We start from the raw sequence: 14,950 nt of genomic DNA on the forward strand, positions 1-14,950 counted from the left end.
CTGGGCCGCCGGAGGCTCTCACCCACTCCATGCCTCACTCAGGGCAAAGTCCACCCCACACTCTCTCTCCCTCCCCTGTGAAGCACCCAGGGTGCTCCAGAGGTGCATGGCGGGTACTAACAAAAAGCAGCAACGACAGTAACAAAAAAATCCCCTAGTGAGACAGATGCAAGGGGCTTACTAAACCCACAGCCTTTACCCTTTGAAGTTACTAGAAAAATCCAATCTGTGTTATTTCATTTTAATAGTACCAACTTGCCTTGATTGTTTTACTTTCGGAAGCTAGCTTAGGCAATTTTGCCTTTGGACTATAAACCTCTTACAAAATAACCCATCTGCTCTGATCCCCCGAGTGTGGATGGATCTGAATTTTATGGGTGCCTTGGGCAAGTCCAAGTGCAACTTGGCCTGGTTTCTATGTGTCTCCTTAACCAATGATTCCATTTACTTAGCCTGTGAAAGCACCAAGGCTCCCCCGATCCATGGGTCACCCCGGACCCAGGTCCCTCTCCAGCTCCCGCCCGGTGGCTGCCCTCCCTGCACAGCGGAGCCGTAGCAGGAGTGCTAACTCATACCCTCTGTTTCCACTTCCTCGCCTCCCATTCACCCCGGGACGTGCTGCATGGGCCTCGGTCCCCAGCACGCCACCGTGACCACCTTAACAAGCTCACTAGTGATCTCCAAGTTACAGAATCCAAACCATGGGCTTTGCACGCCTTAGCCTCCTGGACGAGCAATTCTGTTCACTTCCTCCTGCTGCGAGGCCTCGTCACCCATGCCTCCAGTGTCCCCGGGCGCCGTCTTGCTTTGCCTCACTCTCCCCATCCCCTAAACGTGGCCATTCCTCGGGTGCTGGCCTCCTTCTCATCCCACCCTTGCATCTTCCCTCACCTGGCCTCCTCTGTGACAACGACTCACAAACATGCATCTCAGCACCCAGCTGCCGAGTTTCTGTCACCTGTGATAGGAACTCCACACGCGGTCACTGGTGTGCACCCGCATCAGCTCGGGTCTCCTCTGTGCACAGCACGGTGGGAGATGCCCTGGGCCAAGGAGGACCCGATGAAGAGACGCTATTAGAAAGGGCAGACCTCACGGGGCCAGGGCTCCCCAAGAAGGCACCACTCGGAAGGCGGCGTTTGGGGTTGTGTCTTGAAAGACAGCTCAGGAAACCAGCCTTTTTATCCCACGAGGTATTCAGGACTCCGCATCTCCACTTCACGTTGAGATGGCGCAAAGCCTTACCCGGCTCTTTGAAACTGGCAGGGTATTTCGCACCCTACACTGGATGAGAGCCTCCTGGAGAAAGGCACTGCCTGAGAAGACCTCATTTAGACTGGGAGCCTTTCGTGACAAATTAATCGCCCCCGCCCACAACTTCTAATCTGGTGTAAAAGTGAGACGCCTGTGGATCAGAGTCTGCCCGGCCCAGTCCCTTCCTCAGTGACGGGGTGCGACCATTTTGGCAAATATCAAAGGCCACCAGAAATCAAACAAAATAAGAACTGCCATTTATTAGCAGAAAATAACATTAGCTTTGCTCTACTCTAAGCCTGCTCTCGAAAGAGGAGAGCGCATCCTTGTCCTTACTCATGCTCGCCGCTCTCGGTGGGGCTGGGCAGCCCCCCACTGGGCCTCGCTCTGCAATTCCCACATGGGAGGGCACGCACACTGTGCCAGGCAGCACCCGCCGCAAGCACCGTGAGAGAATGAACTCCAGACCCTTTTTTTCCCCCTAAATAGAGGTACTGGGGATCGAACCCAGGACCTCGTGCATGCTAAGCATGCACTCTACCACTGAGCTGTTGCCTACCCCCCTGAATTTCAGACTCTTAAGAAGTTCTGACTACAAATGAGCTATATGCTGTGCTTATATTATGTGCCCTCTAAACCATCACTACTTGATCAGGTCTGCAGGCATTTTAAAGTTAACGAGAGCTCTCTAAGGAAGGTCTGCAAATCCGTGCTCAATAAACCACTTCTCTTTCCCATGAGCTTGGAGGGCTTCCCAGCAGGACGGGAAACATCCTCACACCCACCACCACCTGCTCAAACCCCACCTGGGGACCCGTGACTTCCTAATGATCAAAAGGGGGTGGCCATGCCATGCAGTGAGGGCTGCGTGGGGCTGGGGCTCAGGGGCCCGGGACCTGAACCCGAGGGGTGGCCCCACCACCCCTTCTGCTTTGGAGCACACGGCTTCCTCCTCTGCAAAATGGAGGAGTTGGACTTTTGAGGGCTGCGGCCCCGCTGGTACCAACAGTGGCTCCCTTCTGCCTTCCAGGTCTGACCAAACAAAATCATGCCAACTAGCTCCTTCTGGGCAGAACCCGGGGTCACCACGTGAGCGAGGCCAGTCGGGCAGGAAAGCAGCTGGATTTTGAGGTCCAAAGAGCTAAGTGTGTTTCAGCCTGTGAGGCTTCCAGAACTTCATGCATCCAAAATGGATTAGGGCTCTCCCCAGTTGCTCCACAAGACAGGCCAGCCACAGCTCCAGACCTCAAGGAGCCAACCTTCCAAAAGGAGAGGCAAAGACAAACTCACAGTGTGTGTTCAGGTGCTGGGGAGATGGAGGGCCCAGGAGAATGGGGTGAAGGAGTCCAGGACGGCTTCCTGGAGGAAGTGGGGATCTCCAAGCCAGTTCACAACTTTTTCCGAGATAAACATTGCATTTATCTGCTTTCTTACCTCCCGACCTTAGCCTTCCAAAACGGACACACCATTGTCTCCAGTCACAAGATTCTTCTATGACCATGAAGGAGAAAGCAGGCTGGGTCGTTTCCCAGTGGCTAAGAAACCATGTGCCCAGCTCACTGAACACGCATCCATTTCCCCCATGCCTAGTGGGTACCCCCCCCTCCCCGGCATTCCTGGCGCCAGGGACCCTCCTTCTTTGATTTCCTATGGTGCTTACTTTGAAGATTACCCCCCAGGACTGCTAGGAATAACCACCACCATAATTGCAGCAGCCCCCCTGCACTGCGTGCTTCCCCAGCCAGGCACTTGCTCGGGACACCACGGTCATGGCCGCAGCGATGCCCACCCCAGCGCCCTGAGATGGCAAAGCCCCCTCTGTCCCAAGATGGACCCGACAGTCAAAGTGCAGATCCCCGGCCAGAGGTCGTGTGGTACTCTGAGGGGAAGATTTCTAAGCTGCCTGGCATGGCTGGGTACGGATCTGCATCCTAGGGCAACGTGTCCAGTAGTCCTTTCTGCCCACACAGTGCCAGGCTCTGTGGATGTGGAGATGCGTACAGCAGGGCTGTCCCTTGGAGGCCCTCACGTCAACCATCATATCCTGATTTATCTGGGAATTGCCCCCAGCACCTTGATGCACTTGGCACCCAAAAGTTGCTCCAAAAAGACCCGCTGAAGGAAATCTAACAGGAGATGCTAGAGAGCAAACATCCACGGTCCTCTAGGCAGACATCTCTCTGTTGTTAAACGCTCCTCCATCAGGGCTTCTGCACTTGCCTTTCCCTCTGCCCAGGCTGCTCATCACCTACCTCTTCTGGTGACCCCAACTCCCCCTTTGGACTACAGCTCAAAGGTCACTTCCTCGGGGAAGCCTTCCCTGACTACCACTCCTTCCCCAACCAGACTCAGGTCCCCCTGTCTACAGCTCTCAGGCTCCCTCCCCGTCCTCCTCACTCACAGCCCCCACGGTCTGCAATGTGGGTTCCCCAGACTGCAAGTGTCTTGTCTCAGGGCAGGGGCTGTCTCTGTTCACGACGGAACCCAGAGCCTGGCAGAGTGAAGGTTATCAAGATGTGAATGAATGAACGAATGAGTTCACGTCATTACATCTTATTTCAGCCTCAACATCACTCCAGGACAGAGGTTACCAGACATCCTCATTCCCGCTCTACTGATGAGAAAATCATGCCCCAGAAGACACATGTCTCTCACCTGGGGTCAGGGGAACGGTCAAGACGGCTGAGAACACAGCTAGGCACTGGAGGTACAAAGAAACCCATGAGTGTGGGTGAGACTCCACTTCCGTGGGAGTGAAGACTTTCCTTGCGTCTCATCAGCAGGTAACAAAGCGCTTCCCGGAGGCCCTCAGGGCTCTAGAGTTCCAGGAATTCTCAGTTTGCTTAAGCAACTTGACATACATTTTGTTCAAAGGCTGGGGCGGAGCAAGGGGCTGGGAGTCAGAGACTGGCTTCTGCGCTTACCTCTGACCCTGACCACCTGGTGACCCCAGGCAATTCAGGGTCCCTGTGGGCACAGGCGGGTTAACCACACCCACCCTGCCTCCTGGCACCACGGCCAGGCTCAAATAAGACGACACCACAGTCACAGCCACGGTGATGCCCACCCAACCCCCTGAGATGGGTGAGTCCTCTGTCCCAGGATGGATCCGACAGAGAATGGAAACGTTCTCTCTGTCGGCTACAGGCGGTAACCTAACATCTACATTCTTCTTCTCTGATTCAGCCCCGGGCACAGGGCTGGCAGGGCAGAAGGTGATCTCTGAGGGGCCAGGAGGCAAATGTAACTTCAAAGGAAACTGCATTCACTTGTCCAAAGGTGCCCAGGGCAGAAAGAGTGCAGGCCTCTCACTCTTAAACCCTAAATTAGATGAAGACTGGGGGTGGGGGGGGGCAGGGCAGGTAGATAAGGAAGGAGAGGATGAAGTCAAAGTCAGGATTCCCCGGGCTGGAGTCATCTCTCGGCAGGGCACCAGATGTGCAGCTCACACCCGGAGCCCCCATCTGTAACCTGTGAAGTAATGATAAACCTCCCCTAGAGGCTGGTGTTCAAATCTATTAAAAAAAAAAAAGTAAAATTTTAAAAAAGGATGCTGCTGAAAAATAGTACAGCCCTTTACAGGGGCGGGATGGAGAGGGCCACCCAACACGACGCACACAGTCAGTTAAAGGCGGCTTGTTCCTTCCCCCCAGTGAGGGAGCCTGTCTGGGTGGGGCCTCTCTGTAGAGGGGCCAGGCCTGTGCCAAACACAACCATAGGTGGCGGTGGCCCCAGTTCTACCAGAAGCTGACCGCTTTGGGCCAGGACCTCCCTCACACACGGTGGATTTTTCCATTCAGGAGGGAAGCTGGAAGGCTTGTCAGAGACAGTGAGCAGAAAGGGAGCTCCAGCACGGAGGAGGTGGGGAGGTGGGTGGGCTCCAAGGCGGGGGAAGCCACGCGCTGCCCTTCTAGGTTGCTGTCGTCCATCTCTCAGGGCAAAGCCGCCCAGTGCTCCCCGCTGCTCAGCCAGCTCTCCAGGACCTGAATGCAAGAAATAGCGCAGCCCAGAAGGGCGACCCCTTCACTGCTCTACCTCCAAATTAGTCTCAACGAAACCTAACCCAATTGGAGAAATGCCAGCAAAGGATGAAATAAACATTGTGAACTTTAGAAAAAAGTCAATCAAGATTTTTTAAGCACCTCCATGTCCTGTCCTCGGCATGATGTGTGAGGGAAATAAGACACAGTTCCTGTCTTCAAAGAGCTATCCATCTAAAGGGACAGGATTAACACAACTGAAACAGTTACGTGCTCAAGACTCTGGTTCCTGGAACCTAAAGGAGAAAGGCTCTCATGCTGAAGTCCCTGAAAATACTAGGTTCCTCCCTCAGGGGGAAAAAAAAGTAAAAAAAAAAAAAAAAAAATCTTATGGACACTTACGTTACTCTTGTCAGAGGTCACATTTCCATTTTACCTTTGGCTGCTAGGAAGCTCAGAGCCAAATTTGCCAGCCGCATCTAACAATTTCACAATACTTTGTAATATGCAGTACTGTATACTAACATTACCTTTGATCTCATCTTATTTTCCAGTCCTTTTCTCTTTTTCCCTGAATTTCCTTGTCTGTCTCTTATCCTGTTTTTATTCACTGTATTTGAGAGTTACCTCATATTCTTTTTTTTAGAACAAGGTATATTAAAAAACACGTTTTTAAAAAGTTGATTAATATTGCAAAACTACAGTAATCAAGACTGGCATGAGGATGAACACACAGATCAATGGAACAGAACTGAGAGTCCAGAAATAGACCTTACTTTTACGGCCACTGATTTTTGACAAGGGTGCCAAGACCATCCAGTGGCAAAAGAACAGTCTTTTCAAAGAGTGCCTAACCAACCCGATGAAGTTGGACCCCCACCTCCTATCATATACAAAAATTAAATCAAAATGGTTCAAACACCGAAGTATAAGAGCTAAAATTACAAAGCTCTTAGAAGAAAACAAGGAAGTAAATCTTCATGACCTTGGGTTAAACAATGGTTCCTTAGACATTACACCAAAAGCAAGGGCAACAAAGGTGAAAAATAAATTCAGCTTCATCAAAAATAAAACCTCTCGTGCTTCAAAGGACACCATCATGAAAGTGAGAAGGCAATGCACAGAGTGGGAGAAAATACTTGCTAACATCTATCCGAAAACAGAACTTGTATCCAGAATATGTAAAGAACTCTTACAAATTCAACAAGAGGAAGACAACCTAATGAAAAAATGGGCAAAGGATCTGAACAGACATTTCTCTAAACGAGACATACAAATGGCCAGCAAGCACATGAAAAAGATGCTCAGTATCATTAGCTATTCGGCAAATGCAAATCACAACCACAATGAGATACCACTTCATACCCGGTAGGAGGCCTAAACGAGACAGACAATAAAAAGTGTTGGGAAAATTGGAACCCTCAAACACTGCCACATGGACCTGTAATATAGTACAGCCACTTTGGAAGAGAATTTGGCAGTTCCTTGAAAAGTTAAACATAGAGTAATAAATGACCCAGTAATTCTACACCTCGAGATGTACCCAAGAGAAGTGAAAACATGACCACACAAAAATTCGTACACCAATGTTCACAGCAGTATTATTCACAATAACCAAAAAGGAGAAATATACCAAATGTCTATCAACTGACGAATGGATAAAGTGTGGTATAGCCATACAATGGAATCTTATTTGAAAAAAGGAATGAAGCACTGATATATGTTACAACATGAACCTTGAGAACATGATATTAAGTAAAAGAAGCCACAAAGGACTACATATTGTATGACTCCATGAATATGAAGTGTCCAACAGAGGCAAATTCAGAGAGACAGAAAGCAGATCATGTTTCCAGGACTAGAGGGTAGGGGGTAGATGTGGAGTGGCTGCTGATGGGTGTGAGGTTTCCTTCTGGGGTGATAAATAAGTTCTAAAATTAGATATTGGTGCTGATTATGGAATTCTGTTAATACACTAAAAACCAATGAAATGTACACCTTAAAAGAATGAACTATATGGTATATGAATTATACGCCAATATAACTTTGTAAAGCTTTCTTTTTTTTTTAAGGTTGATTAAATAAAGTCTGGAGTTGTATTAACAGTAACACATGGACACTGGTTTCTTAATTTCTGACACAGGCACCATGGTGACGTGAGATGTTAACACCAGGGAAATCCAGGTGAGGAGGTACACGGGAACTCTCAATGTTACCTTTGCAATTTTTCTGTAAATCCACAATTATTCCAAAATAAAGTTTATTTCAAAAAATGGTGGATCGTATAGAGCTAACTATTACGGCGGAATTATCTAATGCGCTACATGACTGCAGTGTGCCTCCCCCAAGACTGCAGGTGGTAACTCTCTCGGTGTGCCGTCGTGTATGCCTTGATTTGAGACCCCGATACCTCTACATGTTTATGAGTCTTATCCCCCAACTCGAATTGAAGTTCAAGGGCAGAGACAGTATTTTATTTATTCCTATTCCCCAGGGTCTCACAGATAGACACCCATGCAGTGAATGAGTGCACCAGTTCATTAACGGAGGACCTCGGAGAGCTCAGAAAGCACAGGGTACCACCATCCTTAAGGACAATCTGCTGATCTCAGTAGAGAACCCCTAGAAAAAGCAGAAATCCTTCTTGGTCCTCTCTTTGTTGCACAGACACCACTAATGGGTTGGGATGTTGTTTTCTGAGTGAGTTTCGCACTCCGACTCGCCCGGGGGCGTGGTTCCGTGTTATCCGGAGTCACGGGTGGGTGGGAACCAGGCCGTGGAGCGGGAAACCGGCTTCACACGCTCAGCCAGACTGATGGCAGCGCTGCTTCCTGCGGGGCCGCGGCCGCTGACCTCCCAGACCGGCTGTGTGCAGGGGGCACGCGGCTGTCCCCAGGGCAGGCAGCATGCGGGGTCATGTGAAGTTCAGCGCTGGGGCTTTCTCAGTCCATCAGGCTTTACTCACCCTCTGTCTGCAAAGCGTGTTTCCCTCCCCATCCCTGCATGTGCATATTAATTATTCGAGGATTCTTGGCTTGCTTTCCTAACCTCACATTAACATTTCTCTCCGCTCCTGAGAAACCAGGCATTCGACCCACTGGAACCCAGTCAGAGGCACAGGGAGAATTCCAGCTCTCTGCACGAAACCCTGGGGACACGCTCTGTGTCTAATCGCCAAGGAGGAGGATGTGAGAATTGCACGCGGCAGGAGAGCACAAGGCTCTTGGAAGCCCCGTGGTCCGCTCCACTGCCCACCCATTTTACAGATGAGGGTCATGAGTCCCAGAGGGTGACAGCAACACGCACAAGGTCACCCAGGTTCAATCAGAGCACGACTCAATTTTTCAAAACTGTTACCACAAAGCATTTTTCAGTCCAGGCAAGCATTCTGCACGAAAAGCATTCCCATACACAGAGAATTTACAGTGGAAATCGTGTCTTACAAACGAAGAAGCCGTGGGAATTTTCTACTCACCACGCACTAAAAAAATCCAAAACACATATTTTTTTCATCCCATGCATTCACTCGAGAAGTATTCATTAAGTGACCACCCTCTGTCTGGCTCAGTGCTAGGCTCAGGGGACATGAGGGCGAATCTGAACTGGTCCCTCTGCCTTCAAGGAGAATCGAGCTGTGAGAAAAAGGCCAGCCCATGGAAAATAAACCTATTCAAACAAGCCCAGATTTATGGAATATTCGTAGTAAGTAATATCTTCTTTGATCTTCCTAATTTTATCTTAACCTCCAGATCAGTGAAGTTTCTAGATTTCCACTATTTCTCCTTCTTCCCAGATGAAAAGGAAGCACACGTGTCTATTTCAATATATTAAGTCATAAACCACAAGGCACAGGGAAGGGCCAAAAGCTCAGTTTGGAATCAGTGCAGTCCAGAGAACAGAGCTCACACAAGGCAAGGCTGCCCTGCGGTCCAAATTAGTGATATGTAAGGAGTCTCTCAGATGCCAGCCTCCTGCCAGCCACATACCAGCCCCACGGAGCCCCTGCCCTCAAAGGGCTCACTGTCTGGGACTGAAAAGAAAGACCCCAAAACAGACGAGTGCTGAGACCTAGCTGTGCTCGGCAAGGGCACAGGACAAGGACACTTGGTAGTGGTTGAGGGCAAGGGGTGTCCGAAGGCCACTTCCTGGAGGAGATCAAGATGGAATTCCACGGAGGAAGCTAGCTGACATAGGTTTGGGACATTCCATAGGCATGAGGCAGAGCAGGGAGGCAAGAAATAACCTGGGAAGAATGGGGAAGGCATGCAGAACTCAAGCCAGGGTGAGGACTCTCAACCTTTACGGGCAAAGAGTGATCAGTTTGAATTCCAGCGATTTTCGCTGCTCTCTTCCTAGGATGGCAGCTGTATTTGAAACTATTCACTCCACAGACGATTCTAGCATCCAAGTGAATCCCTCCCTGTCTGTCTGCAGCAAATAGGGAACTTCAGAGTGTCTTTGGCTGCCAGGCTGGGAAGCTCCTTACCAGAGCCACCAGGGGCCAGGCTGAGTGTCAGGAGATGCAAGGCACCATGCAGACCTGGGGGACAAGCCAAAGTAGCCTGGAGGTGCTGCGAGCTAGGATGGCTGGAAGCATGGAGGTATCAGGGCAAGGTCTGTCCTTTAGAAAGATGACCCCAGGCAAGTGGGGAGGACAGATCCAAGGGAGGGGGAGGGGAGGTTACACCTGTGCCCGGGAGGTTGGTCATCCAGGTGAGGGGGGGGCAGCTCCATCCCAGAGGTCAGTGTCACAGAAGGCTCACAGCCCAGATAACCCTTCCTTCCAAACACCAGACAAAGCCCAAATCACCCGCTCATTTTAAACAACACTTGCCACTCTCTGCACCCAACATTAACACAAATCAGAAAGGAGGGTTTTCTTAAAACAAAACCGAACGGCCCCGCCTTTCTTCCTGCTTTCTCCAGCCACGTCCACATGATGGGAAAAGATGACGATGGGGCGGGGCTGCAGCAGAGGGAAGGAGCCCTCTATGCAATAATCACAGCCAGACCGACAGGGATTGGGCCGTGCAGACCAGTGTGCCCTTGGCAGGGCTCAGGGGGGCCGGAGGGGCCGGGGAAGCCGCTCTCCTATCAGGGATTGTTTCCAGCCCTTCGCTGTTTCATTGGTTTCAACCTGCGGATGACCACAAACTGCATCAGACAAGGAGGAGGATGTGGTCCCAAGACTTTCACCTCCTCTGGTACCTTGGAAAGCAAAGAGTTGATAAACCTCATTGTGGGCAGAAGGACAAGCTGTTTAAGTAATGGGATCGGTGTGGTCAGTGGAGAGAGCAGGATGCAGGGGGTCTGAAAGGCCACCCCACTCCCCACTCAGATAAGGCTACCTCTCTCCTGGCCTCCCAACACCATCGTGGTCGCTGTGCCTGAAGTTCCCACCATTTGTCACTCCTCTGGCATCCCAGGCCTGACTGACTACACCCAAAGGCTTTGGTTAAAGCATGAGTCATTAAAATCTACTTCTTTTAAATTCACATAGTAAACATTTATTGAGGGCCTGCCCATGCCGGGTACTGTGCTGGGTACTGGGGTGGAAGAGAGGGAGATGACTAAGGCTTGGGGACCTGTAGCTGCAGAAGCAGACGGAAGCCAAATTGTGCAGATGGGGCCTCGTAAACCTGGCTAAAGCGACTAGGCTCCACTTGGACTCCCTGGGAAGTTACTGAAGAGTTTTTAAACCAGAGGGGAATGATATGTTTTGATACCATCATTTTGCATCCCCTGGGGTAATAAACACTATGTCATTAGCACCATTAACACCTTAGTGTGAATTAGGTAATCAGATGAAGTGTCACCTTGCAAAAGACTTGAGATGTGGGACTGATAAGTTTTGATGCCAGAGGAGGGAAGCCAGGAAGAGCCCAGGGCTCAGTGGCCACTCAGTGGGGATCAGAGAGCAGGGGACACATCCCAAGGGAATCGGGGCACCAGGGCCATGGCAGCACAAGTAGGCATGTCCTCTGCCTACGATTCGTGGCTACAAGTATTTACTGGGCTCTCCAGTCCTGGGCCCTGGGGATAGTGAATAAAAGAGACGACCCCTGCCCTCAAGGGGAAGACAGATAGTAAACAAATCACCACACAGATTTAAAATTTGGGGAAGGTCTCCAAATGAAAAGAACAGCGTGTCATATGAGCATGTAGCAGGAGGTATAATGACAAGGAGAGGGAACCAGGGGGGCTCCGTTAGGAGACGATAGTTAAGCCAAGACCTGATTCATTTCAGCCAGCTGAAAACTGGGGGGAAGGCAGCCGGAACAGCATGTGCAAAGGCCCTGAGGAAGGAAGTGTGAGAAGGAGCCGAGCTGGTTGTGGCGGGCAGGCAGGCAGGCTAGGGTCAGACCCCACAGCCTTATTAGGAATTTGGACCTTTACCCTCAAGGCAACAGGGAGCCCCTGAGTGGTTTTCAGTGGTATGCCAGAGGACAGAATGTAGATTATTTTAGAGATCACTCTGGCTGCCCAGTGGGCCTGGTGCTGAGGTAGGTGCAGGCAGAGAGGCCAGTTAAGAGGGAGGCTGGGCCAGAGAGACCCTGATGTGGATGAAGAAATCAGAGTCGAGATCGCGGAGCAGCTGGATGCTGGAATCCCGGAAGCCTGACTGGCAGGGCCTAGTGATGCACTGGAGTGTGAGGGCGAGGGGGAAAGGGCAGTGAGGATGACCCCTCCTAAGGTCTGGCTCGAGCAACTCAGAGGATGGTGGTCCTTTCACTGGGAAAGGAGGAAGCTGAGCAGATGGCAGCGAGGTCTGGGGGAAGAGGCCAGATTAAGGCTTAGATCTGGGGCAGGCTCAAGCCAGGCCCTGAGAGGCGGCCCTGGAGAGACAGCAAGGGACAGTCACAGGCCCCCTGCAGCTTCAGGCAGAGAGGGGTCACCGATGGTTGGAAATCCCAGGGATCCCAGCCAGGGCACCAGGGTCAGAGAACTTCTTGGCATCTGAGCCCAGAGACACATCGCTGTTTTTCCCTCTTGTCTCCAGTCAGGGAAGAAGGCTTTCCCTTTTCTGGAAGTGTCATAAATGCAGCACAGGGAACTCCTTCGGCTGCCAGGGTGACTAATATTTATTGCTGGTATATACAGTAGCCATTCTTCAAGGCCATGAAATTCTGCCACCAGGCTTTCAGAGGCCCGGCCCAAGCTCAGCCGTGCCTCAGCAGTCCACATGGCTGAACAATCCACTCGCTTCCCGGAGGGGCCCTGCTTACACTACACCCGGCAGCTTCTCAGCATCCCAGACCCACCGCCTACAAGCCAGGGTCCAGAATCTCCAGTATGGCCACGAACGTGCAGCCTGACCTCACCAACCTGCCTCTCCAGCCTCAGGTCCCTCTGCAGGACAGAGGCAGCATCTCCCTCCCTGGAGATGGCAGGGGAAGGACACGGATGGCAGGGATTTCAGAGAGCACCGTGGCCAACCTTTTTGTTTTCAGAGGTGCCAACTGAGGATCAGAGACATCAAGCAGCTTCCCCAAGGTCACACAGCAGAGCTGAGACAAAAACTCCAGGCCAGGGCTCGCTCTTCGGGGTCTTGGCCATAGGATCAAAGAGCAGGGCTTGGGTAGGTGAGAGGGAGCTGAGGACAACTTGATACTGAGACCCCAGGGAGAAAACAGGAAGCAGATCAGGGAAAGGGACCCCCTGGGACATCCACGAGATAAAATTCTCAAAAAAGCCTGCAGGTGGGATGCCCCCCCAGTCTGTCCTCCCCCAGCAACTCTCAAACAAGAAGCAGACAGCAGTGCTGAAGGGAGGGAAAAACTGGTCCTCGGACTGACGCGACGTTCCGGGGGACAGAGCGGCTTCTCCGAGAAGGCTGTCAGCAAGACTCCAGCTCCGAAGAGCAATGGTTCCACTCATGCAGTGCGGCTGATGTATTTATCTACGCCCAAAGGTCTCTGTGACGGGAAGCCCACAGAGGAAGTATTTTCGCGTGTCACAATGACCATCAAGGAAACAAGATAACACGATAGCACAGAATACAGAGCTCCGGGATAAGCCCTGCCCTCGCGCCAAGCCCCTAAGCCAAGGTTATCAGCGTACAACACCTGCCAAAACAGAGGGGACTGATGGGAAATCAGCTGGGAAAAGGGCAACTGCTCACCATTAGCATGGATTTGTATCACCAAGCACATGCGGACACAAAAAAGTCCCTCCTGGGGACTGTGCAAAACAGGGCCTTCGCTCCTTTCGAGTCGGAGACGTTCCTGAATTCAGGACTGCTGAAGGGTAACCACAAAATGCAGGAGGGTGGGGACACAGGACGGCGTCAAGGGGCAATCCCTTCTTCCAGCAGCAGCATCTTCTGTAATCAGACACGTCGGTGAGCACTTCTTAACCTACCAGATCTGCTACTGAGCATGGCTTTCTGTATTCACTGGCACTGCTGCTGTGATGGGAAGTCAGAATCGCTCATTCATTCATTCATTCATGCACGCATCGAGTGCTGAAATACCACGTCCTGTGCTCAGGGAATACACAAGTGAAAAACTATCCAGTCCCCACTCTGGAAAAGCGCTCGGCTGTCAAAAGTTGGGGGCAGGGTGAAAATCCTGAAATCTGATCTGGTCTCCCCGCCTTTGGATGCCACCCCCACAAAGCCAGCAGAGGCAGGCACTTCTGAGAGGAGGCGTCTGTGATACACAACTTCTCAGCAACCGGCCCCCCTCCTCCCTCCAGGTTTCCTGCGTCTCCTTCTGCACCATCACCCCCAAACATCCTTAGACGTCAACACCTCTCGAAACGGTGCAATAATTCCGCCCCCTTAGACAGTGCAAACAGCCTCGCCTGTCAGTCGAGGAGAGTGCGTGTGGAGAGCTAGCGAGGGGCTGGGCACAGAGGGGTCCAGGGTCATCCCTCAAGGTGACATCAAAGCTGCCACGGCCAACCCAGAAGCAATAATGGTTGGAGGGAACCCTCTGGATGGTCTCAGCTGAGTTCCCGCCACACACACGAGCAGGGAGTCCACGCCCGCCCCAGCTCCATGGCCACCAGCGTCAGGGCCGCGGGGCTGAGGAAACAGGCATCCTGGGAGGGTGAGTGGAACTCACGGGTCCTAGACCCCGGGTCAGTGGCACATCTCCTCTACCCCCGAGGCCCGCTGCTGGAGTCAGCATTAATGTCAGGTCACATTTGGGAGGATGAACGACACAGACAAGGTACCTACCACGGACAAGGGCGCAACTAACACATTAAAAAATACAGACTATGTACTCTGTGCCACACCCGGGAGGGGATTCAGTAGACCATTTAGAGAAAGGGGAGGTGGTCACAGCGGACTGGGATAGTCAAGGAGAACACGACAGAGGAGGTGGGGCTCACTCTGAGTTTTTAAGATAGAAAGGTACAAGGCCCTGGGTTCAATCCCCAGTACCTCCATTAAAAAAAAAAAAAAGCACAGAGGAGTGGGGAAACACCAGGGGGAGCCGCAGAGGCAGTGGGTGTGCAGACTGCAGGTCGGGGAGGCGCTATCGGGGCCCCGGCTGGTGAGAGCAGACAGAGGGCCCAGACACAAGGTAAACCCACAAAAAAACGATCAGCTCTGGGGAACTTTAAATACCAAGCTACAGGCCCCACGTATGTCCCATGCTTCACAGCCCGTCCTAGGCTGCCACCTAGGACAGCCCAACTAGGCCACCAAGACGGGCAGAATTCCACCTGTGTAACAGGGTTCCCCGGGCCTTGCACACAGCCCTGGT

The 14,950-nt window shown here is 51.7% G+C and overlaps 1 protein-coding gene across 2 annotated transcripts in view; it reads right to left on the reverse strand.

Annotated features, from left to right (window-relative positions):
• The window catches only part of SMAD3 (SMAD family member 3), a 113,019-nt gene that overhangs the window by 63,695 nt on the left and 34,374 nt on the right, over positions 1-14,950 (reverse strand). The window lies entirely within an intron of this gene.

This window comes from Camelus bactrianus, chromosome 6 (assembly GCF_048773025.1).
Source record: "Camelus bactrianus isolate YW-2024 breed Bactrian camel chromosome 6, ASM4877302v1, whole genome shotgun sequence".
Taxonomy (NCBI): domain Eukaryota; kingdom Metazoa; phylum Chordata; class Mammalia; order Artiodactyla; family Camelidae; genus Camelus; species Camelus bactrianus.